The 27,898-nt window shown below is 46.9% G+C and overlaps 1 long non-coding RNA gene across 3 annotated transcripts; it reads left to right on the top strand.

Annotated features, from left to right (window-relative positions):
* The first annotated feature begins 541 nt into the window (after positions 1-541).
* Positions 542-27,866, top strand: LOC140845775 (uncharacterized). 3 transcript variants are annotated; one of them, XR_012124655.1, is made up of 5 exons: positions 542-781; positions 1,184-1,283; positions 16,027-16,114; positions 24,678-24,891; positions 26,425-27,866. It is a non-coding gene; the product is annotated as an uncharacterized lncRNA (long non-coding RNA). The 3 variants fall into 3 exon arrangements; XR_012124654.1 differs by having other exon boundaries at positions 16,027-16,139; positions 24,678-27,866; XR_012124653.1 differs by having other exon boundaries at positions 24,678-27,866.
* The last annotated feature ends 32 nt before the right edge of the window (positions 27,867-27,898 follow it).

Below are 27,898 nucleotides of genomic sequence, written 5' to 3' on the forward strand. Positions count from 1 at the left end.
ATGAAGATCTTGGCAGACAGGGGCCTAATTCCTTTTACTTTGCTGTTGTTTGGGAAATCCTATTTTTCTTCCTGAAAATCTGTTTCTGGGCAGTACGGGCTGAGTCACTTTTCCTCATCCCACTTTGTGCCTTGCTTCTTAGGCAAGTGGGAAATTTTGGAAAAATCCAATTTTTATGAGTGTACAAGTGTATATGTGTGTGTGTGTGATTTGGGGAAGGAGTAGGGGAAGAAAAAGTATATATTTATTCTAGACCTAAACTCTAGCAGATAATTCACATTCCTAGCCTGTGGCCTTGAAAAAGACTGTCACTTCACTGGCACACATGACTTGCTGTGTGCTTTGCTGGGCAACTGTTTAAAATATCAGTGTGTGTTGGGGGGAAACCCCACCATGTGTGGAAATCAGCAGACGGAGCACATCTCCTCTAGCCCCCGGGTGCGTCACTACTGAGTATTAACCTTTCCTTGCGTCGGACCCATTTGCTCAAGAAACATATGCCAAGAGTTTTGCAAGACAGCAGCACTGAGGATGTCTGAGGTGCAGAGAAATCTGGGCTCTTGCAAGAAACTCTCGAACAAAGACATCTCTCCTGCTTTGCCTGAAGTTTGAGGGCGTTCTTCGCACAGGAAAGTAGCGACTAGAGCTGAGCAGAGACAAAGTGGGCAGGGCCTCCCCTGACGTGTGCTTGTTCCGAGCCTGAGGTGCACTACTGGGATTGCAATGGAGCTTCTCACTCAGCTGACATCACTTTCCAACTCTGAAGAGACCACAAAACTGGGTAGGTAATGAGCATTTTCACTTTTTCCAAAGCGCAGAACATGAGTTTACTTGGGAAACTTTGTGATGAGATATTTCGATAGGGACATGGTGAAGGACCTGCCAGTTCTTCTTAGCATCTGAGTCGTGATTTCCACAAGCACCCAATTAACACACACAGGTATGAGATTTCTGTGATGAGTTTTGAGTCATAGGGACACTTTGGGGAGACAAGACATGAAGGCTCCTCACACTGATAAGCTAGTGGAGATTAGAGCCGATACGCCTGTGAAGGGACAACTGGAAATACAAAGTTAACCGAGTGAGATGTTATAGCTCATCCAGTCTAAGCTGATGATATTTTCATTATTTATTTATTCATTCATTCATTCAACAAATATTAATTCATCCCCTATTATATCAGGCACTGTTCAAGGTGCTGGGAATAAAGCTGAGAACCTATAGACCAAAACTGCAGCCTTCATGGTCGTGACTCTCTAATGGAACAGGTCAGACAGCAGAAGGTAAGTACAATACAGATACGTTCTGTCAGCTGGAGATAGTGATATGGAGCAAAACGAAGCAGGAAAAGCAGTGGGGAGAGTGATGGAGGAAAGGCTTGGAATTTAACAGGGTGTTTAGGGAAGTCTCACCAAGCACGTGACAGACAGTTGAGCAAAAACCTGGAAGCAGTAAGAGAGAGCATGCAGACAGGAGAGCCCGTGCACCGCGGGCAGAGGTGGGGCAGTACAGGAGGAGACCCGCGAGGCCTGGGCTGGGCAGAGCGTGTGCCAGGCGGGGCAGGTCGTTCACAAAACATGCCAGGGACTCTGGCCTTCATTCTGATGCGGAGCCAGGGGCCGATCTGGTTTGGTTCAGCACCCAGCTAGGCTGGGTGACCTTAGGCGCATCACCTAACCACTCTGAGACTCAGGTTCCTCACATGTGGAATGGATGCTAGTAGAATAAGAGCACCTATTCCAAGCACAGTGACAAAGATTATTTTTTATTGTGGTAGAACACACCTGACATGAAATGTATCATTTTAACCACTTCTTAGTGTAGTTAAGTACCTTTACATTGTTGTTCTGCCTTCACTGCTATCCATCTTCAGATCATCATAAACTGAAACTGTACCCATTCAACACAAACTCCCCATCACCTCTCACCCCCACCCAAGCTACCATTGTCCTACTGCTGCCTTTGTGATTTTGACAACTCTAGGACCTCATTTAAGTGGAATCTACAGTATTTGTCCCTTTGTGACAGCTTGTTTCACTTAGCCTCATGTTCTCAAGGTTAACCCATATTGTAGCAGGTGCCAGGATTTCCTCTCTTTTTAAGGCTGAATAATATTCCACTGTCTGTTTTTACCCCATTTTGTTTATCCATTCATTTGTTAACAGAGACCCTGGGTGGCTTCCACCTTTTGGCTATTGTGAATGATGCTGCCATGACTATGGCCACCCAAATACCTCTTTGGGTCCCTATTTTCAGTTTTTCTAGTTATATACCCAGAAGTGGAATTCTGGATCATACTGCAATTCTGTTTAATGTTCTGAGGAATCTCCCTACTGTTGTCCATAATGGCTGTCACAACCAGTGCGCACAGCTCCTCATCCTCAGTGACACTTGTCATTTTGTTTTTTAATAATAGCTGTTTAATGGGTGTGAGTGTTATCTCCCTGTGGTTTTGGTGCACATTTCCCTAATGATAAGTGATGTTGTACATCTCTTCACTTGTTTATTGGCCATTTGTCTATCTTCTTTGGAGCAATATCTATCCAGGTCCTTTGCCTATTTTTTTAATTGGGCTGTTATGCATTTTGTTGTTGAGTTGTAAGTGTTCTTTATATATTCTAGATATCAATACCTTATCAAATATTTTCTCCCATTCTGTAAGTTGCCTTTTCATGCTCTTGACAGTGTTCTTTGATGTTCAAAAGCTTTTAATATTTATGTAGCCTAATTCATCCCTGTGCTTTAGGTGTTATATACGAAGCATCATTGCTAAATTGAAGGCCATGAAGCTTTCCCCCTGTTTTCTTCTAAGAGTTTTATAGTTTTAGCTCTTATGTTTAGGTTTTAGAACTATTTTGAGTTAGTTCTTGTATGTGGTATGATATGAGGTCATTGAAGGGTTTTGAGTAGAGGAGAAATGTGATCTTTCTGTCTTTAAAAGATCGATCTGGCTGTTGTGCTGGGAGAAAACTGCTTCATTCACTCTTTCACATACCAACACACCTCAGTATGACTGGATAATTTTTTCAGTCACTTCTTTGACAATTGTCTAAATAATTTGATACTACTGTTGCAAGTGTGCATGCATATCTATCCACTGTCCTCCCCCAACACACTAACACCCTAACCTGTAGTAGGGGAAATAGATTAATACTTTCCAAAGTATATTATTATGCTTCCATTATTATTCACTTCTTTGATATGCACTTAACAACTTTTATTAAGTGTCTACTATGAGCTGGGTGCTTCCCTGGGTCAGGGAGGTGGAGTGATAAGAATGAAAGGCCCTCTCCTCACAGAACTCACGGTCTTGTCATGCATCAAAAAATTGATGTAATAAACGGTCCTCATATCCAATGATTACCAAAAGAATGACTAAGATCAACTATTGAAAAACCAAAATCATCACCCTTTCTATTCTCAATCACAGCCAGAAGGTCTATTTGGACATCAAAGCCATTCACTGATAATACAACCAGTAAATAATTCATAAAAAACTGTGTTGCTTAAACATAGGTGTTTTTCTGTGGACACAGACAGCAAACCACCTCCAGGGATTCATTTAGTACTACTTTGTTTTAAGTTCAGAGGCTGCTGTGTGTGCCAGGCACTGCCTGGGAGCTGACTGAATGAGACTGCGGAATGAACTGATTGATGTCAGATCACCCACTAAAAACTGTAGGCCACTGAAGAAAGAGTGCCTGCTCGGAACAGCTGCCCAGGCTCAGTTACGGCCAGTGGAGTGGCCGTTCTCAGCCCAGCTTGTGTTTCAACTACCTAGGCAACTTTTTAAAAATGCCAATGCCCCGGTCCTACCCTCAGAGATTCTAATTTAATTGATCTTGGGTGGGGCCAGGACATCAGTGCCCCCTAGGAGGTCCCTCAGGGATTCTGAAGTGTAGCCAGGGCTGAGAACCAGCTGTGCGACTTCGGGGCTGCATTTGCCTTCTCATCCATGTATCAGAGAAGCCCCAGAGTAGCTCTTTTTCTCTGAAAACAAACTTAATTCCTTATTTTTTCCTAATAACCACGTAATACCTGCTCATTGTAGAATAATGAATAAAGGACACATCACCCCAAAAATACACTTCCCAGAGATTTTTTCTATAAGCATTTTGATGTATTTTCTTTTTGTGCTTATGTTCATCTCTTTGTGCCCAAAATGGCAACCTCCTTTTCTAGTCATTTAATAATGTACCATAAACTACCTGGTGTCCGAATCAAAGACTATTTGGATCCTGCCTTTAGATAATCTCTCAGCACCCCACATACAGAGATGGGATAGTTCTGCACAAACAAATATGTTTATTTGGCCCTTAATTTCTATGCAAACAGCCTTGTTCTTACTCTCTCCCTGGCTGATTATCTAATCACGTCTCTCTGTCCTTCAACAACAGCAGAGGGTATCACATTCAGGGCTTGCCTTGAGCCCTACTTTCACATACTTTTCAAAGCCTGGTCACCAGAGATAATATCTATGGAGGATTGCCTGAAGGACATTGAGTCTATTTATTCCTCTATATATTCTAAAATTTATCCTTGCAGCATGCCAAACCTTGGAGAATTGCATACATAGAGCACATTATTTTCGTTCCTTTACAAATGCTTTTACTGGATTGAACTTCAGCTATATATGATCATCCTATATTGAAGGATACAATAGAGACACGTCTTTGGAGTTTATTGTCATACCTATTATGAAGCAGACATGTTACCATGCTAGACATCATTTACTTGTAGCACTCAGCATTCCTTTCATGAGAATCCACAAAAGTGCTAAGGAGAAGAACCACAATTTTCATATATTCCCTTAATCTCATGGACCTCCCTACTCGTAATTATTTGTGTCCTTCTTTTCTTGGCTGCTAGGGAGCTCAGTAAAATGGTTCCACCAGCTGACAACTATGCCCAGCCACGGCATTCACTGATGCATTTCCTCTTCACTCTGGCTTTATGGTACCTCTCTTGTGCCATTTTCCCTTCACCTATTTTCTCTTCAACTATTAAATTCAACTTTTTGTGTTGGATATATTTTTTAAGTCCTTGTAGGAGAATGGAGGGGTAAAAAGAAAACGTGAAAGGGAAGATAAAATAAGAAAGAAGGAAGGGCAAGAAGGAGCACAGTAGAGGGAAGAAGAAGGCAGCAGAAAGACAACAAAGAGCAATCTGATCAGCTGGGAGAGCTGTACCGCAGGGGCCTACAGGGGAAGTGAGACCCCGTGCATCTGGGTGGGCTGGACAACGCAGGCCTGAAGAGGTAAATGATGCTAGCAAGCTCTCACGGGGAGCCGACCTCTGTGGGACCACTGCCAGGTGCTTTAAGTGCATCATCTCATTTAATCATCATAGCAACTATTTGAGGAAGGCACTATCTATCATCATACCCATTTCTCAGACCTAAAAAAGCAAAGCAAAATGCCAGTGCTTGAAAGTTGAAGTAACTTGCCTGAGTTCCCACTGTGAGTGGTGAAACTGGCTTTCAAGCCAGATCTGCTTGCCATACACGGTAGCGGTGAGTTTAAGGTTAATAAGATTCTTTAACAATGGACCATTAAAATCTTTTAGAAAAATCAAACCTCCAGGTGAACACTTCCTTGTATCTACAGCCCCTTCCTTTGCCATCATCTTGGGTGGGGCGGGGGGTGCAGTTTATAAAGGATGAGTTTCCCCCTTAACCCATCTATTTCCGTCTCCCGAAAGGATGCGATCACATTGAAAATGCCATCAGGGGTGGGGGAAGCAGCAGCTCAGACCTGCCGGCAGGGAGAGCAGGCAGGGCAGCCGAAGGACAAAGGGAAAGCTGACGAGGCAGAAGGAGAGGGGCAGGGCGGGAGAGGGGACGGCGAGCGCCGCAGCCCAGAGCGGAAACCGGACCGAAGGCCGGAGAGCGAACAAAGACTCCTGGCAGGAAGCCTGGCACGGAAGCGGCCAGGCAGCGCGACGCGGCGGTGCCCAGGGACGCGCTCCGAGGAGGGAAAGGGAAGCAGAGAGGACGCCTCCCCCCCTGGGTCCGCGGCCCCGGGCAGGGGGCGGCCGCAGCAGGGAGCACCCCAGGGCCTGCCCCCAGCCCTCGGCACTCCAGCCAGAGCCCAACTCATGTATTTGAAGACACCGGAGATGCAGCTATTTGTTTCTATTTTCAGTAAAGAGTTTTTGTCCCTGTCTCCAATTAGGCAGTTGTGCTATGGAATATTAATTTCCCAGTAGCTTTAATATCCAAGTAAAACTCAACGTCCTTTAAAATTCTCTAAATCCCTGCGGGAGCTTTGCACTACCGCGCGGATGGAGATGGGTTCGTGGACCCCCAGGTGCGGCTGGCCCGCTGACTGTGCACGGCGGGACCCTCCCCAGACGCGCCAAGGCCAAGCGCGTGGCTGCATGGTTCCACCGGCAGTACAGCGGGAATGCACCATTTTCCTTTGGGTGGAGGGCATAATCTCTGTTTCACAGGAGACACATCCTGGGGATTTCTACAAATAACTGGAAGGAGCTTCAGCTAAAAGGCTGAGGTCTTCATCAGACAGTGGGAGCAAGAAAGCAGAAAAAGGTAGGCTTTGAGGCTAGTGCATCTCATCGTTATCCGAGACTAGTGGGAGGAGGGCCTTTCTGGACACGCACCACCTTCCTCGCTCCAAAATAAACCAAAAGGAGCAACAGGGTTCGGAGAGTAGACTGCGGAAAACCCTCCGAGGGAGCCTTTTACCCTTGAGTTCCCTCTTATGACTGCTGGGGCGTTGGGTGTATAGGGGTGAAGTTATGAGATTGGGGAGGCTCTGTCCCTTGGCATGTCTTAGAGGAAAAGATTTGATTAGAAAAGATAGTATTAGAAACTCAGAAGGAGCAGGCAGCCTGGCTGTGGATGAATTCAGGAAAAAGTGGGCCCTGACTAGGACCAAGAAATACACCAAGACTTACTATGTCAGCAGGTAGCCTGGACTTCAACCCCCCAGCTCCCACCCTCTGTTGACTTGTCCACCACTATCCCAACAGGCCCATTCTCGCAGCTTAATCCATCCACCCACCACCACCTCCTACATCATTTTTAACCCAACATCTAATTTACAAATTCTAGTATCATGGCTCTCAATCTTGGCTGCATCTCAGAATTACCTGGGGAGCTTTTAAAAACCCAGTGCCCAGGCCAATTAAGTGAGAAGTGAAACCCAGTCATCAGTAGATTTTACAGCTCTCCTGGTTATTCCAGTGTGCAGCCAAAGTTGAGAACCTCTGCTTTAGGAACACAACTTATTAATAATAAATCTAATACTGCCTCACTTTTCATCAAAAGCAGAGTGTCCAAAGGAAAATGGACTGGCAGGGACAGGGTAGGGTGGAGAGCAGAAGGTAGAATTTTCTATCAGTAATGACAGACAGCTAATGTGTGCGTGTGTGTGTGCATGCACGTGTGCACATGTTCTATGGGGTTCATTCATATTTAGAACAAAAATGTTGAGACTTCAAAAGGAAAATGCACAAGGGCATGAACAATTCATGCAGAGAAATACAAAGAGTAAACAAACATGGAAAAATCCTTACTGATAATCAAAAAACCTAAATTAAAAGCAATCCTGAGATTTCATTTTATAACCACTAGCGTAACAGGAAAAGGCTTTAATGACACTTAATGTTGATGAAATTGTAGTGAAACCAATATGCTCACAAATTTTGATGGCTTTGTAAATTGGTTTCTAAAATGTCCTTCTAGCTAGCAAAAGGCATTAAAAAAAATGATAAAGGTGTTTGGACCCATGGAATACTAGAGGTTTATCTCCAAGAGGTACACACTTGAAAACAATCCCTGGAACAAATTCTAAATAGCAAAAGATTGGAAGCAACATAAATATCCAACATCAGGGTGATGACTCAGTACCAGCGCTGCAGGACATTATGCTGCCATTAGGCCGACCACTATGAGGACTGTGGTGGATATGGAGGAAGGCTGCCTTGGGCAGGGGTCTGCACACTGCTGGGGGCCTTCTGTGAAGGAAGCTGCAATTTGGCCTGAGTTCCCAGCATCCCGAGGGACCACTGGGAGCAGCTTGTCGGGTCACATCTCTGGGGAGCCCAGGCTCTTACCATCTGGGCTCGTAGCTGCTCATCTCACTGTGCCTTGCACCCTCACCTCCCAAAGCCTTTCAAACTGCCCTCTGGAGCACCAGCGAAGCCCCCATACCTCCAGCTTCGTCTCTGAACCTCTCCTGGTCACTCTGGTTCAGAAGCACTTTGGAAATTTGAGCCGTCAGACGATGACTCGGTGCTTCCCCCACCAGGGTGATAGGATTGGCTGTGATGAGCGTTGCAGTCCCTCACAATGAGGAATTGTTCTGTATCCTGCCAACAGTCTCATAATTTAGGAAACTGTTTATAATAATCTGACGCTAGAATTTAACCCTATTCTGCATATAAACCCAAAGCATTTTTCACAGTTTTAAAATGTACTGACTTTTCCAGACATAAAACATCCATATAAATTGCAGGAATATTGCACTCATATTGTATACTTTCCAAGAGTCATACAGCGTATTGGAAAACCACATCTGGAGTGGCAACACCGTCCCACTGTCGGCCTGTGCAGCTGCCACATTCACAGCGTCCCCTCAGTGGGTCCAAATAGTGAACAACTTCGTTAGGCCCTTTGGATAGTCACAACCAGATGTTCTTACATGTCAAATAAAATTAACTTGTTATAAGTTACTTTCTTTCTATCTTTGCAATATATTACACCTGGGGAGTTCCAAAACATTATTTTTAAAAGGCGAGCGTGGGGCCCGATAGGAGCAAGCACCAAGCTCCCGGCGCAGCTATTCCAAGTGATGGGCCTCGCCTACTGCTCACACAGGGCCTCAAGCCGGCCTTCAGCTGTCGCCTCCAGACCGTGTCTGCAGCCTCCACCCCTAAAGATCGCAGTTCTTCCTGAAGAACATGCCAACAGGCTATAGCACCCGCGACCCCTCCTCGGCTGTCTCAGCTACTGATTCTCAGGTCACTCCCTCACTTCCAACTTTAGCGCCTGGCTGAATGGTCTTCCCTTGTACCAATATTTCTGTCATCATTCCTGGAAACTTCAGCCCCTCCAAGGACAATCTTCCATCACCCTGGCTTTGCCGTTTTTTGAGCTCCTCATTCCAAAGACCTCCTCTCCCACCCTGTCTTAGCCACGCACTGCTGCGGCCACACTCCCGGCCCTAGATCCCAACTCCCATCACAGCTCCAGCGATGGCGCCGCGTCTCACGTCTCAGTGTAAAGGCTCTGCTCTCCAACTGCCACCTCACGTCCTTCCACCTGGCTCCGTGCCCGAGCTCATGGCACAGAGGCTCATCTCCAACCCCCCCGCATCTGGTGGGGACTTGCCTGGGGCTGGAGGTGTCTGCCCGCAAGATGGCTTCACTCACAGGCTTGGCAGCTGGTGTGCGGTCCAACTGAGATTATCAGCCGGTGACCACTGTTCTCCTTGAGTGGGCTTCTCCCTGAAGCTTTTTGGACTTCCTCACAGCAAGGTGAGTTCCAGAAGAATGAGATAGAAGTTGCCAGTCCTCTTAAAGGGTAAGCCTGAACTGGCACTGTAATCTATAGATTCCAGGGGCTGGATAAGCAGATTCTACCATTTGCAAGGGATAGTGCCTAGGAATTGTGGCCACCTTTACTCTGCTACACCAGTCCTTTGGGCTGAGTGACTGGCTTGCACTTGACTTGGTCCTTCAGAAGCAGTGCTGGTAAATGTCTAACAACTTGGGGGTGGGGAGGGGAGAGACTGCTTTGCTGTATTTGCGGATGTCCACGGTGTGAACACTCCCACCACGGCTGGCTTCAGGCTACCAATGTGACGTTGATGCCGGGGTTCTTGTTTGTGGAGTCAAAGAATGAACTTAGCAAACAGTCAGGTAGGAGAGCCAGGGAGACTTTTACCGAGAGATACAGTGAGAGGACAGACGGAGCTCCTGGCTCACACCAGGAGGGGACGGGAGAGCCCAGGGCGGTGCGGCTGTCTAGGGGTTTTATAGGCGGTTGAGAGACAAAAGGCTGGGGATGCAAACCCACCAGATGGTCTCTAAATGTTTATCTTTGAAGAGACACTAAGTTTCCTATCAGTTTTCTGGACTATTTTGCAGAGTTACCATAAGAAATTTACTGCTTTGATCCTTTCTCAGAGTAGCAGTTCCTTGTTTTGGGAGCATATCAGTCAGGGCTGCTTGCCTTGCTTTCCAGGTGAGCTGAGTTACTGACTTGATTAGGGCTGGAGGAGGAAAAGCAGCCTCTGGGTAAAGTTAAAGATAAACGTGGCATTTTAGCAGCTGAAGTAAATTTTACAATAGCCTAATTTAATTGACACAAACAAGACGTGGGCCATGCTGAGGTATTATCTTATCTGGGGGATGTTCAAACATTCCAGGCCGGGTTATTCCTGGCTTTTTAGTTTTAACTAATCTTCACTGAAGAATGCTTATATTCTTAGTTTGATATTTTATTTTAGAGAATTCATGTGACTCTGTTTTTGTTTAATTGTTTAATATGGAGTTTTGGTAAGGGTCTTTTTCCAGAGGCCCCCACCCTACTCTGACTGCACCACGGTCCCTGTCTCAACATCACTGAACACAGAATTGGCAAGAGACGCACACAACTGGCTCTCACAAGCCAGGACACACTTGCCTCGGAAAACAGTGCTAATTAATTGAAAAAGAAAATTTTGCATGGTTGTCCAGGAAATAAATGTTCTGAGCTCATGTAGCTTGCATTCTAGCAGAGGAGTGGAGAGTATGTATAATGATAGATACTGTTAAGAAAAAGAAAACGGGGCGATGCAGAGAGATTGATGGATGATGTTCTTCTAAGAGAGGGTAACCAGCGAAGGTCTTTCTGTGGAGGAGACATATAAGCAGGTAAGCAACCAATAATGGTTAGTGGAAGCTAATTCCTATGTAGCACTTGCTGTGGGCCAAGCACTCTTTTGATCAGATTGCAAGTATTAATTTGTAAATTAAATTCCATAAGAAAAGGTCCTAAGTAAGGACAAATTTAATTCAATAAAGAATAATGTTATGGCCTTCTAAACATACACCTAAAGCAGAGAAAATGTGACAAGGACAGAAAGCTTGAAACCGGTAACGCAGAAAGACCAAAGCAGGCAGCTTGGGAAGAATACGATTTTCACGTGATTCTCGCCCAACCGTCAGCTGTGTATCATCAGCTGTTGTGGAGCCATGAGAGGACAACCAGAGAGTGTGGGGACCCAGAGACAAGACTTATGTCCAAGAGACCAGGACTGCAGGACAGGGCTCACCAGCTGTCCGTAGCTATGAGGCCACTGCCTTCCCCCATCAGGGGCCGTATCAGAGAACCACCATACATGTGTGTGTGCCTTTCGGTCCAGGCCCGCTCGCATCTGCTTCAGAGCCACTGCACAGGGCAGCGAGGCAAGAAACACCCCCTTCATGGCCTGGGAACCTTAGACTCAGTGAGGAAGAGTCAGGGCGGCCCTGCTGGCTCTGAGCCACATAGCTCGGTACCCGTGTCCTGAGTGCCTGCGGCTGGTCAGGCAGGGCACTGATGCTGGGGGCCATCCTTTCCTCCTCCCCACCCCGCTGTCCAACCACCGTCCCAGCACCACAACAGCTCCGGCATCCCCCTCGCGCCGGCTCCGGCCACAGGCCCCCAGGCAGCGCAGCCCAGGCAGAGGAGGGAGGCGAGGTGCGGCAGGGCCCCCTGGGTGTGCAGCAGGGGCTATAAAATCTCCCACCTGCCTGCCTCCGCCCCCTCCTTCAGCAAGACCGAGCAGGGAGGGCCCACGCTTGACCTCCACTTCCCCATCTGTGAAGCCATCTCACAGTTGGTTTCCTTGAAACTGGAAATCTCTGTCAACTACGATGTACCAAAATACAGATTTTATGACCCCCATTCTTTGATCTCAGGAGAGCGCCCCTCCCTGAATACAAGCCGCCGTGGTTCTCAACTAACTGAGTGCGGAGGGAGCGAGGACCCTGCTGCGGGCAGAGCCCGGGGCTCACGGACGCCGGCTCCAGGGTCAGGGGAACCCCGGGGGACTCCCGCGGAGGGCACCGGAGGAAGCTGAGTTTTCTCTGGCGGCAGAAGACCCACCGAGCCTGGGAGTGGCTAACGGAAGGCTGCGGCCAGCAGAGGGGAGGCTGCTGGAGGGCCAGGGGCTCCGCAGCGCGAGGGACGCCCGCCGGGCATCAGCAGTAGGCGCCTCCTTCCGGGCGGCTAACCGCGCAGGCAGGCTGGGGGCCCAGGCAGGCTGGGGGCGCGGGGCCGTGCGGTATGGCACACAGCTTGGATGGGCCGTGCCCGTGCGGTGACCCTCCCCTGGACCTGTGGGCTTTCCCAGGTCAGTTAGGGTCCCCATTTCACACCCAGAAGAACTGGCGTCAGAGCAGGCGAGCTGCTGAAACACTGCTAAGCAGATGAACAGAAGGAAAAAAAATCCCAAATATCTCATTCCCCTGGTTTATCAGACAGCCCCATTGGACAACCTGTTCTTTACCTTAAATGATGGCTCTCTAGTTAGTTTCAGCCTGGGTAAAGATCTGAAAAATGGCAAAATGCCTAATCTATAGGCTCTCTTGGGAAAAGACTAGGGGAGATAAGAGGTTTTCCTGTGAATGGAATACCAAGATTGACTCTCAGCTAGGAAGCCAGCCAATTTATTACTTCTTTCCCACTGTGAAGAAACGCTATAAATTAACATACTAAGCTCTAAAGAATCTGGTGAGAAGGGAAAGAAAAATCAAAACTCAAGTGTAGAAAAACAAACAAGCAGGATCGGCTTGCTGGGTTTCTCTCCAAATCCACCTGGTCTGCATGAGGCTTGTCTGGTACCAGCCGGGCTCTCACCCTGCTCCCGGGCTGAGCCCCTGCCAGATGGGTGCAGGACACCTGGTCAGCTTTCTGTAAGCCATCCAGGTTTCCGTCCTTGTGCCAAAGGAGAGCCTTCCAAAAATCTTAGAGTTCTCTTCCTTTTAGAAGAATGGCCAAGACCCAGTTACTCTCTGTTCCTGCTTAACCACAGCCTCACAGCCCCTCCTCCCTGTCCTTGGCCTTATCTCTTCCTTTTTCCACTGACCCCACCCAAAAAGGACTACGTTTCATTATCTGTAACTAACTCAGTCATGCTTTCTGCACCAAGGATCGTTTAGAAGGTAAACAAATTCTAATGCTTGGTGGCATGTATAGAAATATCTGAAAAGAAACCTGGGGAGCTCAGTCCGCTCCTCTCCAAGAGGCATATGGCAAAAGGGACTGTCCCCACTCAGGGAAAATTTTAAAGGGGTGCATCTGTCCCCTACTTCTCCCTTCCTTTCTCCTGTTGCACTCCCAGCCCCACCCTTCGGTGCAGAGTGACTAGGGAGCTCCCTCCCCAGGCCCACCTCCCCTCTGACTGACCCTCCATGACAGAGGCGACTGGGAGTCCAGGCATAGGGGTGTTCCCAGGCTCTGGACACCCCATGGCCCACCCCGCCTCTTCCTCTCTGTCAGCCGGCCCCTTCTCATCTGCCCAGACAGCTGTCTGCACCTGGACATAGCTGTCCCTCTGCCCCCTCACTCTGCCTGGCCAGAGGCCAGGCCGGCATGGTCCCTGCTGGGATCTGTGCTCCACTTGCGATGACCAGCTGGGACTGGGGGGCGGTGGGATGACTCTCCGGGCCTCTGGCCTCACCAGTTCCTAAAGCGGCTTCACCTGGCTTCCTACCTGGTGAAAACTGATCTTCAGGCTTCCCGGGAGCTTCAGAGCATATGCCCTACCCAAATGGGCAGGCCTTGCAGAGCATTTCTAATAACGAACAATGTGGTTTGGGCTTATGTGGGCAGGCATATCTGCAGACCCAGCTAACATTGCCATCACTTCCAACTCATGTCTTCAAAATGCAATCAAACATTTTAAAAAATAGATTTTTTTCAATAACCTTCAACCCATCTAAGGTTCTGAGATTTCCTGAAGTTCACTTAATCTCCCATAAATCTGCACAAAGCCACATCACCCGATACCAAATTTACACCCAAGTCTCTGCCTCCTTGTGTTATAAGCAACAGAAAACCAAATCTACTGACTTTGTAACCCATAAAGAGGGACTTTATTGCAGCATACTTACAGAGGTCATGGGACCATGCGAAGAATGTGAAGGAAGGAAAGAAAAGGAGGAGCTGAGGCCCTGGCCAGCAGGAGGTCACCAGCCTCTCCCAGCATGTCGCTGCTGCCCCATGCATCCGTTTCCCGTTGCTGCTATAACAAATTACTGCAAATGTAGGGGCTTAAAGCAACACAACCGTCTTAGCTCACAGTTCTAGGTCAGAAAACTGGCATGGCTCCACTGGGCTCTCTCTGCTCAGGCTCTCTCAAGGCCAAAGCCACCATGTCGGCCCTGCCGGGCTCTTACCAGGACGCTCTGAGGGGGAGCCCTCTCACCATCAGGGAGGTTGCTGGCTGGATCCACTTCCCTGAGATTACACACTGAGCTCGCCTCTTCCTGGCTGGCTGCAAGCAGGGGGCCTCTGCCACCTCGGCAAGGCCACTGTAGTTTCTCTACACACGGCCCCTTCCAGCTTCAAGACATTCCCTGGGCGCTGAAGTCCACCCATGCTTCAGATCTCTCTGTCTTCTGCCACTGCTAAGAGACGGAATGATGAGATCAAGGTCTGCCACATAAGCTCCTTCCCTTGGGGTCAGCTCTGCCACACGACATGGTGATCAGGGGAATGATATCTCATCATCTCGTCATGTTACAGTTGGTGGGAAGGGACTTAAAGATTCTACCAGCCACGCTCAGCCCCAACAACTTTCAGGCCCTGTCTATCTGGGCCACACTTCAAGTCCTCAAGCCAGAAACTCCCGTCAGCCAGGTTGGGTCAGGCATCCACCCAGTCCTGAATCAGCTATGAGCAGGGGACAGGCTCACGTAGAAGAGGGGTCAGCACCTGGTATCAGCACCACTTCTAAGGTGAGGATCCGGTTGGGAGGCAGGTACAGATAACAGGAGGAATCCTGCCTCAGGAGGGAAATAAGGTGACCAGAGAGAACGCAGGGAGCAGAACTGGCAGACAGGCTGGCCAAAGGGTCTGGGGTGCACGTCCGTGGTTTCCATGCTCACATCTTGTCCTTGAATTATTTTCCACCTGGATTAAAAATCTATGATGTTGGCACTATTGCAAAGTAGAACCTGTTTTATGCAAGAACATTTCTGAGAGTTTGGTTTTCCTCTGAAGTGTGGGGGATTTGCATGTGCCCTTATAATTCCCTCTGTGGGAGAGGGTGTGTACCTCTCCCCCACAAAGGGGGTTAGTAGAAAGTAGTCAGAACCAGGTAGAAACCCTTTGATTTATTAAGGTATTGTCATATCCTTTTTGACTACTCCAAAGAAAACTAGGATTTTCAGGGACATCATTCTGATTTTGAAGAACTAACAGCAGAGGCTCCAGCCAGAAGTAATGGTTCCCTTTGAGGTGGTTCAACAAGGCTCTTGGAGAAAAGACCTTAGGGATATCTGGTGGACACTCTGCTTACGGCAATGGTGACAAATGGGTGCCCTGCCTTTGTACAGTAGCACTTCATGCTCTTCAAAGCAAGAAGACATTGAACTGTTCCTCTTTCGACTCATTTGGAGTAAAGTGAAATTGGCCACATTTATCAACTGCCCTTTGTGCAGAGTTCACTGGGAGAATCTGAGAGATAGGACAGAATCAGACACTGGGATACACTGGGGGAAATGGGACCAAAACAACCTATCCTTGTAGCTGCATTCTACTTAAAACAACCCAGAGCCTCCCAAGAGGAAGTGATGCAAACCCTCTGAAATGACAAAGTGAAAAAGAAATTGACTTTTATTCCTTTAAGAGCTTATATGGCCTGCTGTCCATACTGGTCAGGGAGAGCTCGAGGGCACCGCCACACCACACCCGTGGGAATGGACTTCTCCCCTCTGCTTCTGCCCTCCTGCGTCCTTCCCCACGTACGCCATTCCCCCTGCCTGCAGTTTGCCCTCTCCCCTCTTTAACCATTTTCCTGCCTGTCTTCACAGTTCATCCAAGGGCGTGCTCCCCTCACCGCCCCCTCTGCTGACCTCCTCTGTCATCCTCACCACCCCAGTCGCCACCTGAGCACCGAGCGTAAGTCCTCACCATCTTCTCTTAGGTAATGCAGACATTCAATGGCTGACCTGCCAGGGCTCAGTCCCATCCTGTGCGATGACCAGAGGGGCGTTTGACATGCCTTTAGGGCCCCAGGGTGGGTGTTCTATTGTTTTGCGTTTGCCAGTTTGAGAGACGAAACACATCATCTCATGAATTATTAGTTCCTAGTGATTGTACATGGCGGTGAAGGAATGTAGCCTGAATAATTTACATTTAGTGGAGTTTATTGAAGTTTGTGGTTTCCCATATGATCAAATTTGTTAAGCGTACCAGGGACTTTGAGAAAGTATGGACATAATACTGTTTTTCATACAAAGAGTTTTCCATATGGCTAGTTAATAAGTGTATTGGTTATTTTATTCAAATTCCTACATCCTTTTTTTAATCTAATTTGATATGTCAAGATATTTTATTTTAATTGAATGCACATAACAGCATTTTCCAGCTTAACCATTTCTAAGTGTCCATTTCCTACATTCACACTGCAGAGCTACCAGCACCACCATCCACCCACAGGACTCTTCATCTTGAAAAGCTGAAACTCTGTGCCTGTTATGCAATAATTTCTCAGCCCCTCACAGTCTCCATTCTACTTTCCTATAAAAATAAAGGATTTCAGGCTCTCTCTCTCTTTGTCTCTGTCTCTCTGTCCCCTTGCTCTCTCTCTCCCTCTCTCTCTCTCTCTCTCCCTCTCCCCCACCCTGCCTCTCTCTCTCCCCGCACTCCCTCTGGGACAGCCACTCTCTCTTTCAGATAATAAAGACTCTTGCATGTTGTTTTAAGCCAAAATAAATAAATAAATAAAGGATTTCAAAATGGCATTTCCCTCCTCCAACATAGCATTCTTACCAGATTCTACCTTTCTCAAAAATATATAATTCCCATCCAAGAAACTCCACGCATTCCATTCACAATTTCGGTGTAAATTTTCTCAGCACCTTAAAGAGGAAAACACAGAATTGCATATCACATATCTTTCTATAAAGCTAAGAAAGCTGCAGAATTTCCTCAGAATCACACAACTACAGGTACATCTGAACATCTCTCCATTCATTGGGCTGACGGCATTGAGTGAACAGCTCTCTTACCTGGCAGACATATCTTGTGGTCCTACTGGGCACCTGGCTTTCATGCAGGGAAATGCCCATCCACACCAGGTGCCAAGGCTATGCCAGTGACTGAGAACAAGACAGACACAGTCCCAGCCCTGCAATGCGAGGCCATGCCTGCTCCCGAGGAGTTCACGGTCAGGATAAATACGGGAATGTTTGCAAGTGACATGTGGCTTAAGAAATAAAAGTACAGGTGATGTTTGAAGAATTGGAAGTGTGCATGAAAATACTGAAGTGAGAACAAAAAAAACCACATAATCCAAAGTGATGGGAGAGGGTGAAAGTTATGTGCTGAGTACAGAAATGAGGAAGCAGAGTGAGCGGCAGAGATGACCTGAGAATGTTGCCGGCCACCGTGGAGGCTGTGCCTTCACAGAGGGATGCTGTCAGGTCAAGGCCAGGCTGCAGGAGGAGTGGGAAGGAACAAAAGCTCACCCACATCCTGCTGCGTCCTGACCTCCACGGCCACGCCAAGGGGCAGGGTGTCTCTTGATGCAGTCTGGCAGGCCCAGCGCCCTGGCTGAGAGCAGGGCAGCTGGTGAATCTTGAGGGTGAACATAAATCACCAACACTTCTGATCATTCAGCTCGCTGTGTCCTTTGACCAAGCCGTTTCCCTTTGTTCCCAGGGAAGCATCCGCTTCCCTCTTTGGACACCGTTTCCCTACTGTTCCCAGGAAGGCCTCAGTCTGGTGATCCTTACGGCCCCTCCCAGGCTCGGTCCTGCATGAAGAAGGGAGTCATTGGTCTGGTCTAGGCTTGTGCTAAGAATTAGGACACATTCTCTTCTATCCTCTTCCAAGAGGCCTTCCCTCCCACCACCACAAGCATATTTGCTGTTAAACCAGTTTGATAGGGAGCCCTTTGACTGGTGAGTGGAAAAGTGTAGTTTAATGACAAAAATGCCCGTGGACAGAGCCCTGGAAATGGTAGCCTCGGTCTGCACCCGGGGGGTCAGTCCTCCTCTTGCGAGAGCGGTCAGGAAGCAGCAGGCACGAAAGCCACCTCTCCCCTTTAAATATAAATGTGCTTTTAATACCAAATAATTGAGGATCAAGGAGCTGAAAAGATAAGGGGTATTAATTAGCACTGTCGTTGAAGGTGACTTCCACCAGCTCCTCTAAGGATGCAGGGTCGTGACCGCTCCTGAGAAGGGTGAGAGGCTGGCTGGCTTGCAGACTGGCCAGCAGGCCCGGGCAAGTCACAGGACCCATGCTGCCGTCAGGGAGTCTGCACCCGTGGGAAGCGGAGTGGGTCTGATGGGCCTCTGCTGTCCTGCGCGGAGCGCGACTCACCCATTGATTCTGAGCGTCTGCTGGGAACTGACACACACGTTAATTGAAGAGGATGAGAACTTACCATGTAGAGAGAAGGATTCCCCCCATCAAAACAAATAGGAGGTCACGGTTCATTTTATCAGCGAATCGCCACTGACTTGCAGAACTGCACACTCAGAACAGTGACATGGGAGGAGGTCAGGCAGTGGGCTCTGGAGCCAGGCCACCTCGGTTCTTCACTTCAAGTGACCTGGGCAATTACTTAACTTTCTGCAGCCTACTCCTAGGACTGTTATGAGGATTAAGGTATTTAATAAAGTTACTAAAGGTAGAAGAATACATAGTATACAGGAAGCATTATCTGTGCCTAATAAAATAAATATTTCAAGAAGGCAAAGAATAGAATCCAGAAGCCTCAAGCTTAACTCTCTAGTGCATGGCACAGTTGCCTAAAAGCAATGGAAAAGATAAAATAATTCCTATGGGTTGTAAGTAGGTTCCCAAGTAAATTTTAAGGGGCTTTGCTGCTGTTTTTTTGTGAGCTTTTTTTTAAATGTTGCAGATGTCGAGAAGCATTTGGCCTATGGTTTCCATCTGTTGCAGTTGCCATGCATTAATATTTATGTGTATATAAACAGACATGCACACATATGGGCTAAAAGCCTCCAAGGGCATAAGCTACTCTCTGAGGGGCTTCATTCATTGGTAGTGGAGAGAGTGGTAATCAGAAAGCACAGTAATGTTTGGGTCTTGTCTTTTTGGGAGACCTTAGAAAGACCTAGATTTGGGCAATGTTGCAACATCTACATACAAGACAATATCTCAGAGCATTCTGAGGATCAAGTGACTTTAGACAAGCAATGCACTTGGGAAAGTGCCTAAGATGGGGTGAGAGTTCAGAGTTCAGGCTATTTTTGTTACTATCTCCAATGTCCCTTCCTGGGCTGCATGATCAGGGCATCTGTTTGCTCACAAAGGAAGGGACTGACTGGAGAAATCAACTGATGGGAGGTTCTTCAAGGGCCGAGAAAGCAAAAACTGCTATAACCTTAGCAAGAATTGCTAAGGAAGGGCTTGCTGGCAGGACCACGGGTCCCAGCACCATAATCCGGATCCTCACAGGTGTCCTGCACTCAGGTGAGGCAGGGCACCCATGCCACCACTGAGCGGATGCTTCCTGAAGGCCTCCAGAGGGGTCCACAAGACAGTCCCTTGGCTCCACGTGTTTGGCCCCACTCAGATCACACGAGGTGCTCAGATCTGCATGTCCAAAAAAAAAAAGTACATCAAGACAGAAATAGTCTCTGCTCCAGAGGCAGTTGCATTAAAAAAAGCCTGAGGTGCCAGAATCATTTACTTTATGAGTCCCCGTTTGCTGAGCCCGTTATGTAAAACAAGCCTTGTCATGTTATTCTTTCTTTTTTAAGAGTAATTTTGTTGCTGCAGTAGCTGCTGGCAACTTTTCTTAAAAGGAGGTTATCCTGATTACCATTCTTGACCATTTACAATTGCCGCATTGCATTTTCTGTTTTGTGTAGTGTTTTGCCCTGTATCGCTTTACTCCATTTAAATAAATGTCTTGTTATCAGCTTAAACTAGTTGATGTATTGTTTTGCTTTTGAAGTGTTTTGAAAGTTAATTTTTTTTTCTCTCTTTTTTTTTCCCTTTTAAACCAGTCAACTTGAGCTTCCATTTTCCTGGCTTGGAAGACTTTGCAGAATAGATAGTATCTTCAGTGTCAGTCGGGCTAAACCAGAAATATAGTTGCCCTGATGTGGACACTGAGAGGCAAACTACTTGTCTCAAACTCAGCACTGATTAAAATGGGCTAATATGACCTGAAAATTCATACTACAGCCTGATTCTCATCTAGAATTTTTAACCCCAATTCACATTAAAGGCAGCCTGAAAATCTTTAAGCTGAAACTGAAACAAAAGACTATTAAAATAAGCAAGCAGATTTTTTAAAGAATAAATAGAATATCCAGAAATGAAGACATCATGGCTGAAATTATAAACTCAATAGATAGGTTTAATAGCAGAAAAGACACAGTTGAAGAGAGGATCAGGGAACTGGGAGCTGAAGAAGTTATCTGGAAGGAAGCACAGAAGTGCAAATTAATGTAAAACAAAGAAAAGAGGTTGAGATACAGTGAGGATTCCCAACATACATCTAATCAGAAAGAAAACAAGAGAGTTACAGAGACTGAGCATGTTGGCACAGAGGCAGCACTTGACGAGGTAACGGCTGAGGGTTTTCAGAACTAATAAATGACAGTACTTTTTCAAGAACCCCAATAAAACCCAAGCAAAATAAATGAAAAGCAACATACACCTAGTAACTGACACTGAAACTGCAGAACACCAAAAGTGATAGGTTAAATATTTATGTTAAAGTTTTCAGGGCAAGTGTTAAAATAATAGAAACACAGCATTCAGCTTCCAAATTCAAAAAGGAAAAAATGAAATGAGGAAAAATAATCAATCCAAAAGAAGACAAGAACGGGTAGAAAAAGAATGGGGGAAAAAGTGGGACACCATAGGTATAAAATAAGATTAATAATAACTCCCGGTATATCAATAATTATACTATTAGACTAAATGATCCAATAAAAAGACAGAGGTAGTCAGACCAGTCTTTTTAAATTCACTTATGTACTTCCTTCTAATCTGAGATACCTCTAAAATATAAGAATCCAAAAAAGGTGAAAATAGAGGAATTAAAAATATATGCTAGGCAAATACTAACCAAAAGAAAGCCATGCTGTTAGTATCACCAAAATATACTTTAACTAAAAGCATAACTATACGTGAAGAGAATCACTGTATAGGAAAAGGGTTAAATTTACCTGGAAATTATAACAACTCTAAATGTTTGTGCACCTAATAACAATATGTCAAAGAATACAAAGACAAATTGACAGAATTACATGGAAAATCAGATATACTTATTATTGTGGTAGGAGATTTGAACACAAGTCTTTCAAGAAGATTTGAAAAGGCAATTCGGAAACACACATACAAGACTGGACCCAGTAGCTGTCTGTCCATAACAGGCCACCGAGGAAGCCTCAAGAACTTTCCAAGGACTGGAATCCGGCAGACTATACTCTAGACCACAGTTCCCTTCTAAAACGTGTGGGCTGGACTTGATGACTTGTTTCTAACAAACAGGAAGAAAAGCGAGAGTGGCTGTGGGAGATGCTGAGGACTGGGCCCCTGCTTCCAGGGGAGCGGCTGCCAGGCCGTGAGGTCACCTGAGAAGCCCTCGGGAGAGGTGCACATGGTGGGGAATGAGGCCTTCAGCCAGCAGCCTCGTGAGTGGCTGCCCTGGGAACAGATCACCCAACCCTAGCTCTGCCCTCCACGGCAGAGGCCTGGCCAAACCCATGGGAGGTCCTGAGCCAGAAGCAGGCCTCTCAGCTGCTCCTGTCTTCCTAACCTTGTATTTGGGTTAAATGTTTGTCGTTCTAGCTGCTAGGTGTGGGGCGATTCATTGCACAGCAATAACTAATGCAAACGGGGTGGTTTCTGGTCCCTGCACTGGGATTCAGACTGGTTAAGGCACACACAGAAATTTGAGAACAAGACTGTATATATGTAATAAGGTGCTCACCTGTATCCTATAGGAAGCAAGACTGTGCACAATGAGATGACAAGTCTAAAGTAGAAAAGTTGGAGAAGGAAGATACTGATTTTCCAAAAAAGAAAGGAGAGTTGGTATGTGGCATTTTATTCATCCATGTGGCACACATACTGAACCCCAGTTAAGTGCTATACACTGGGCTAGAAAACAGAGACACAAATGCCAGCGTCTGAGCAATGACTCCTCAAAACATTCCATTTAATGCGAGAGAAGCACAAGTAAACAAAGAACGGCATTCTGGGTGGCGAGCGCTCTCTGATACTACCCTACAAGTTCTGGGGGTCCGGGAAGCCTTCCTTGATGAAGTGGTATCTAAGCAGAAACGTGAACCTGGGGTTGCACTCGCCAAGCCAGAGGACGCCAGGGACACCGATCACAGCCAAGGAAACAGCGTGTGCAAAGGCAGGAAGAGGAGAAAGTGCAGCATGTTTAAGTTGTGACTAAGTTCAGGAGCTTTGGACTGAGAATTCAGGGTGGGGAGGAAGGAGAGGCTGGATCCAGCAGAACTTGGAAGCCCTTTCGAAAGTTCATGCTGCATGAAGAGCAAGGGGGAACCACCCATTCTCAGTGGAATGAGAGGCGAGAGCAGTACCATCTGACCATAGAGTTTAAAGACCTGGAGGGACCCTCCACTCCTGACCCTGACCACTTCCTGACCCTAACGATTACCCCCGGGTGGAAATCATGGACACCTTCGTGAGGAGGGGGCACCCAAGTGCCAAGGTTTTTGTGCCTCACACAAAGTCATACACTGGTTGTCAGAGGCAGGCTAGGGCTTAAAAACAAGAGAAAGGAAGGAGGGGATAAAGAAAGGACCATAGGTATAGGCAGCAGCACAAAGGACAGCCTTGTATTTGAAAGCCCAGCCTCAGCTGCCTATTACCGTAAGAGATGCTCCTTATAGAGCATGTTGCCTTTCTGCAGGCTGTGAACACATGAGAGGGCGTGTGAGACCCACTGTAATTACAGAGAACTAGAAATAACCCTGCCAGGTCCCTGCTGCTTCCTTTCTAACAGCATGTGCCCTGATGGAAGTTAATATAGTGACAGTGCCCAAGTGACAGAGAACACGCAGATGTCACTTGAAAGGCAATTCCACTGCAGGTGGGCGGGAGGGCTCCCCAGTTAGGGGGCCTGCCTGCCTGCAGATCACTGTACCCCAAGGAGATGCATTCCTGAGAGGCTATTTGTCATTTTCTCCAGGCCCTTCGTTTATATAATTTACCTAAGTATGAATTCTCAATTACTTTTAAGAATTTCCACTGAGAGGGGAGAGGATTACAAAACAGCAACATGAAATTCACTTGTAACAAAAACTGTTGAAATGAGCAGCAGACTGTTCTTACACCAAATCAAATGTCTGGGAATGTATCTGAGTTTTTTTCTTTAATATACTGTTTTTCATTTGTCTTGAATAATTCAGTGGCAGGAGAGGAAGAAAATGAATATCTACCACGGAAAATAGAAAAAGGGTGAAGAAGATTTAAAACAATAGCATTAAGGCAGATATATTTTTCTAAATTTGATGGATTAATATGTAGGCTAAAGGAAAATGCAAATAAAAATGAGTTCATTTATAATGGAGAGATCTCTGAAAATATCTGAATTCTCTAATTAATCTCAGCCTCAGAACAAAAAAAAGAAAATGGCCAGTTAGGCTTCACGCACCTCAAAATGCCGTGCAACGGGGAGTATGTGGCACCACCCAGAAGCTGAAACACTGAATGTGGATGTGATCGAGGCTCTAGCTCTACCAGCCCACTTACAGGCTTGGCCTTGGGGCTGGAGGTGGGGTTAGGTATGAGTTAAAGGGCACCCCAGGGCAGCAATCAGCTGAATCCAGGATATGGGACTTCCTGCAGGATAAATGACTTGTTTTCTCCAACTATCAATAGCATGAGAAGAACTAAAGAGGAAGGGGTGAAACGAAAGAGGTTTATAAGAGACATTAACAGCCAAATACAGTGTGTGCAACTTGTTCACATCCTGATTTAGGTGAAGCAACTATAAAAAGACACCCTTGAGGAAATCAGTAAATATAACTAGGGTAGTGCTAAGAGGTGGTAGTGATCTTGGTAGGCATGATCTTGGCATCTTGGTTATGTGTTTTCTTAAAGATCCCTATTGGTTAGAGATGCATAGTAAAAAATGTGCAGGTGAAATAATATAATATCTGTAATTTACTTGTAAAATCTTGCAGACTTTTTCTAAGACGGCTGGAGGAAACAAGGTGGGCAAAATGTTGGTCCTTATTGATGCTGGTTTATGGTAGGTGATGGTTCATTGTACTCTTCTTTCTACTTTTGTGTGTGTTTGAAATTTTCCATCATTAAAATTAAGGGGGGTGAAAATGATGTCACTTAAAGATCAATTTCCATGGCAGGACATGGCCATAAGGTGGTTTAATCTCATTTAGTTCACTTATAAACTAAGTGGCTTTGGAAATAAAGACTCTTGTAGCCCAGCAAAATCTCAGGGGTTATTTTTTTTCCCCTTTAATTGCAGATGAGAAAGTTGATGCCAAAAAAGTGAGTGATGCAGGACACAGAGCCAGCCTGTGGACTACCAGGAATGAGGTCCAGACTCTGTCCAGCGTTCTCTCGTCTCCGTCATGTGGCAGACCAGTTACTTAATCCTTCCCGGAACTCAGTGTCTTTAGCCCTAAAATGAAAACAGCGCTCCCGACTCTACCGAATTCACTCAGAATTACCCTGGGGAGGTGAGAGGGCTTTGCAAAATTCTTCACAACTATAAAAAGTTATTATTGTATTTTCTCAGTCAAATTCACCCAGTAGAGAGTGGCTGACCTCAGGGTCCAGCAAAGATGAGTAACAGAGTCCACCACAACACACCAGTTTTAGTGCTGCCAGGGCCAACTCGGGGTCACCTGCCCTTGAATGAAGCAAGATGAGTGCGGGTGGAGAAGCACAGCTCCAGATCAAACTGAGGAAAGAAGACAGCTCACCCGCAGCTTGACCTTGACCTGCGAGGGGGACCCACAGCGGCAAGAGTTGCCCTCAGGGCCCTCCCTTGTTCCCCTCTGGCAAATCCTTTTCCTGAAACCCGTATGGCTGCCTGATGGGGGCTCAGGGACAGCAGGGCGCCTGCCAGCCCAGAGGCGTGGCATCTCTAACTGGCAAAAGTCTGTTCACGTGCCTGGCTAACAGCAGACGGACGCCAGTGTTGACAGTGGGAGAGGGACGCTGCCGGGAGCAAGGCAGAGGGGGGCAGTGATGTCTGAGAGCAGGGTTCTCCCATTACATGGATTTTTCCTTCTCCCATCTTTGGAGTCGAGAGACCAGCAACATCATCAGCTGTCTGGGTAAAAGACATTACAGTGAGAGAAGTCCAGTGCCCACTGGGAGACAGCTGCTCTGCAGAGCGCCTACAAAAATAACCCGTGGGCTGCAAGAGAAAGGCTGAGGCTGGTGGAGTGCCAGAGGGCATGCACGTGGAGGATGGACACCTGCCGACCACACCTACCTTCCATGCTGGCCGTGACGGGTGGCGGGTGCTGGGTGGTGGTGAGCAGACTGAACCACGTTTCCAGGGGCAGCACAGGAAGGCTTCCTGTCTACAAAGTATGTGCCCTGACTCCTAACACTGGCAAAAGAGAGCCCTGTGTGCAGGTGGGGCCCGAGCAGGGAGCCTGACAGCTTAACTTCTTCCCTGTAGCTTGCCATTCAACAAACATTTGTTTAGCTCCATGCCAGGTGCCAGATTAGGTGCTGGGGACCCAAATATACTGTGAGGACTGGGAAATGCAAGGAGTTTATAGGTTACTGGGAGAAACAGAAAAGAACAGATTTTTTTTTACGATGTAGCTAAACCCTGGTTTCTGTGCAGGCATCTAAGTCAGACCTGATGATTTGAAGCAGGGCTCCCCGTCAATCTGCTGGGTGACTGTTGGCTACCTGATCTTCCCGAGCTTTTGTTTCCTTGCCCATAAAATAGGAATAAAGCTGCTTTTCCCTTCATAGGAGGCTCAAGGGAGACCATATCTATGAGGGATTTGTAGATGTCCCATGTGTAAGGTAGCTTTACAAATGGGGTACTGTCTTTTTCTATGTAAGGAAGGTTTCAGATTTCCAGAAAAGTGTGTATCAATTTGGTCTCTATTTTCTGAAGTGTGTAAGACCTCAGCAAAGAGAAGATAACTGCATGGCAAAGATCCCCCACAAAAAGAGAGATACCTGGGGAGAAACAATTATTCAGTTGATACGTGAGTCAGCTGCATTTCTCCACTTTACAGGTGAGGTCCAAGGGGGCTAAGCAACTGGCTGAGATCTCACAGCTACCAAGCAGGGGTCACCTTGATTTGAACCGAGACCTACCTGACTCCCACATCTTTGGTTTAAGCCCAAGACCAGCACAGCTGCTGGTGGGAGGACAGAACTGTGATCTCAGTGGCCAGCAGGCAAGTGCAGACTATGGGCAGGGCTGGGGAGGAAGGTCATGAGGAGATTTCTCTCCCTCTGTCCCCTTGGCTCATTTTAGGAGAGAAAACGTGAAGTATGCTGCTGGGGAAGGCCACCCATCATCCCTGGTCATCCTGCCATATGCCACGCCCCTGGCTGCTGGTCCCTGAGGTCTTACAAGGGGTCACTTCACATGGGCAAGAGCAGTCGAGGATCAGAAGCTGACCCTTTCTGGGCCTCTCCTTCCCAGTTCACCTCCTCCTCTAATGCCCAGCCTCCCAGCTGGCTTTTCGGAGAAGCACACCTCAAACCAGTGGTTCTCAAACTTTAGCAGTGTCAGAGTCTCCCGGGGGCCTTCTGAGAAGCCGGACTGCCGGGCTCCACCCTGTTTCTGATCTCGGAGCTTCGGGAAGCGGGCTGTGGGGTGAGGATCTGCATTTATATCGAGTTTCCTGGTGCTGCTTTGAAAACCACATTGCACTGGTCTCGGGTCAGGAGTGTCTCTAACATAGGATTTAGTCAAAAATCACTGGTCCCTCCCTGATTTCTACCCTCCCCTTCTTCTGCACTAATAGAACCTGATTGTTCAGCTGAGCACAGGGCCCACCAAGATAGAGACATTTTCCAAGTCCCTGCAGCTGGGTGGTCACCTATAGACCACGTGGCCTGGATACAGCTGGCAGGAGGCGACAGCGGTGACGTGTGCAGCGTCCAGATTGTGCCCTACCTTCTCCCTGCACGCTGGCTGGACCAGGCATGGAGCGAGATCACTTGGACCATGCAAAAGGAATAGGGGCCCCTGATGACTCAGTGGATCAGTCGTTAACCATCTTGGACTTTGAGAAGAAAGAAAATAAACCCCTGTCTTTTTTAAACCACTGTCATTTGGGTCTCTGCCACTTGCAGCCAACCCTACATTCTAAAGGACACAGACATATCAACATTATCTTAGAATACCAGAAAATAGTCAGATAGGTAGATCGCTAGGGTGGCTGAACAGACAATGCAACGGAGATTCAATGGTCAGATTCTAACGTGTCACTAGAGCTAGTTACACAGATAGATCACCGATCAACTTCAGTTATTTAGCTAAGGCTTAACTTTGCCAAAAGCATTCAGTTGTTTCTAAATATTTCATTTCCTCTTATAATGATAGAAAATGTTTCCGATTTATTTTATTGCCCTTTCCTGCATTATTCTTTAATCTTGGATTGTTATCTGATACACAATTACATTTCTAGAAGACTAGAATCTCAGGAAGTGGTTTAAAATAAAGTTAAGTAGATATAATTTGTGTTTATTTTTGCC

This window comes from Manis javanica, chromosome 13 (assembly GCF_040802235.1).
Source record: "Manis javanica isolate MJ-LG chromosome 13, MJ_LKY, whole genome shotgun sequence".
In the NCBI taxonomy this organism is placed as follows: Eukaryota; Metazoa; Chordata; class Mammalia; order Pholidota; family Manidae; genus Manis; species Manis javanica.